Below are 2,584 nucleotides of genomic sequence, written 5' to 3'. Positions count from 1 at the left end.
TGGAGACCAAGATTTGAAGTCTTACATCTGAGCAGCACTTTCTGGTTAGGAACAAAATCATCAATAAGAAATAATGGTCTAAAAACTTTTTATATAGACTTAAGCCTAATGTTTTGGAAGTGTAATCCCTTGTACTCTTAAGAAATACACTGATGACTTTACTCTTTGGTTATACTTTCCTTTTGGGTGTTTAAGACCATACAGTTGGTCCAAATAAATAAATTTATTTTTACACTTAAGGTCATTTGAGGATCTGTTCCTCAGGGGTCACATGGGCTTGGGAGGAGCCCCTGGCTCCTTTCTTTTACCAGTTCCACCTATGTGAAGGTAAGTCAAAGGTCCTGCTCGACCATGTCTGGCTTCACTTGGAAGCATGAATGAGATGTTTCCTCTGAGTTGACCCTCCTCTTTGTAGACTGGACACTGGTTCAAGTCCATCTTGTGGGGTCTCCATGTCCTCCCTAAACAAGAGGACAGGTGACTTACCACAGTTACAGGACATTTTTAGAGATGTTCCATAGTTCCCTGGAACTTAGTCGACCTTGGAGGGCAAGGGGCAAAAACTGTCCTTTAAGTCCCTCTGACCAGATTAGTATAGGCCTCAAATTATAGCTGTTAAACATCCAATAAGGTTAGTTCCACCAGTCTGGTACTTTTAATTATCATGTGCTATGTAAATAAGGCTTGGGTAAAAATCCAAATATTCTCAGATAAACTTTGACTAGCTATATATTTTGTTCCTTAAGCTAGCTGACTAAACTATGACCATGGACATTTTAAGATTATGTGTATATTATTTTTGTCTCATCCTTTATGTGTCATACCAAATATCAAGCCATATTTCTGCTGTCTTTCTCTGGTTCTCTCAGGAAGAGTTAATAAATGTATATTATAACCATTTTTTATTATCATTTTTATTTTTGTGTATGATTGTATTGCCTGCATGTATGTAAGTGCACCCATGTCATGCAATGCCCATGGAGGTCAGAAGAGAGCTTTTCCTGGGGATGCTAAGCAATGCTTATTCCCTTTCAAGGTTCTAGCGTTGAACCAATGTTTGATTAAGGTTTTTCTGGGGAACCAATGAATATATTGAGCTTACTTACTGAGATAACTGAGGGGTTGCTGAGGTGTATGTATGACCTGAGGGTATGCACACTGGAAAGCCTTTACCAGTATGGGTCATGCCTTCTCTTCCTGGCCTTCTCCAGATTGTATACTTTAGCCCTCCCCAAATCCAGGAGGCCATGTGTGATTAGGGTCAAATTACATACAGTTGGCTGGGAAAAGTGGCTGGATAATGCAGTGAGGGTCCAATGACCCTGCTTGTCCCTCCTTTAATGAATGAGCACAACTGTCAACAAGCCCAGCTGTGATGATGTTTAGTGATCAGACTCAGCTGAAATCCTGATGATGGTATTTATTTCATGCAAAAGGGACTGCTGTATGTCATCATCTTATTAAAAGGACCTGGAATTTAAAAGGATTTGGTGCTAAGAGCCACATATGAGGGAGAACATACGTCATTTGTTTTTCTGAGTCTGTTATTTCACTTAGTATGACAGTTTCTAGATCGATCCATTTACCTACAAAGTTCATTATTTCATCTTTCTTTACTGCTAAATAGAACTCCATTGTGTAAATATACCACTTTTTTGTTAACCACTCGTCAGTTGAGAGGCACTTAGGTTGCTTCCATCTCTTAGCTATTGTGAAAACAGCAGCAACAAACATGGTTGTACAAGTGTCTCTACAGTAGGATGAGTCCTTTGGGCATATGCCAAGGAGTGGTATAACCAGGTCATATCGTAGTTTCGTTTTTAGTTTTCAAGAGTTCTCCACACTATTTTCCATAGAGGCTGCACAAGTTTGCAATCCCACCAGCAGTGCATGAGTGTTCCCCTTTCTCCACATCCTCGCCAGCATTTGGTATCATTCGTTCTCTTGATCCTAGCCAGTCTGGTTGGGGTAAGGTGATACCGTTAGGGTGGTTTTAATTCGCATTTCCCAAATTACTAGCAAGGTTGAACACTTTTTGAGATGTTTCTTAGGCATCTTTATTTCTTCCTTTGAGAACTCTGTTTAGGTCTTTGGCCCATCTTTTAATTGGACCATTTGGTTTCTCAATTCTTTGTTTTTTGAGTTCTTTATATATTCTGGATGTTAAACCTCTGTCAGATGTGTCACTGGTGATTTTTTCCCATTCTGTGGGTCTTCTCTTCACTTTTTGATTGTTTCTTTTGCTGTAAGAAGCTTTTTAGTCTCCTCCTACCACTATACTGGCAAACTATAGTCACACCTCCTTCCTGTGGTCATGAAGGAGTGGAGGGGGCAGTCAATTACCCCTCCCACCTTATCAGTCAACCTTAGCTGCATGTGGAGGAGGGGTTAAGGATATATAACCCGACACCACGAGGCACCTCTCTCAACATTTTGTGTAGCTGTTGGGAAGCTGTTGGGAAGTCACGGGTTCTATAATTGAGTGTAGACATTCCAGTGCATCTGTAAATGGGGGGGAGCCCACTCTTCTGTAAATAACCCCCCACTTTATGCTCTGTTAGCAAGTCCAATAAAGTTGTTTGGA

This window comes from Nannospalax galili, unplaced genomic scaffold, assembly GCF_000622305.1.
Source record: "Nannospalax galili isolate Female #2095 unplaced genomic scaffold, S.galili_v1.0 scaffold220, whole genome shotgun sequence".
Lineage (NCBI taxonomy): Eukaryota > Metazoa > Chordata > Mammalia > Rodentia > Spalacidae > Nannospalax > Nannospalax galili.
The sequence above is the reverse complement of the archived record's forward strand: the minus strand, read 5'-3'. Positions refer to the sequence as shown.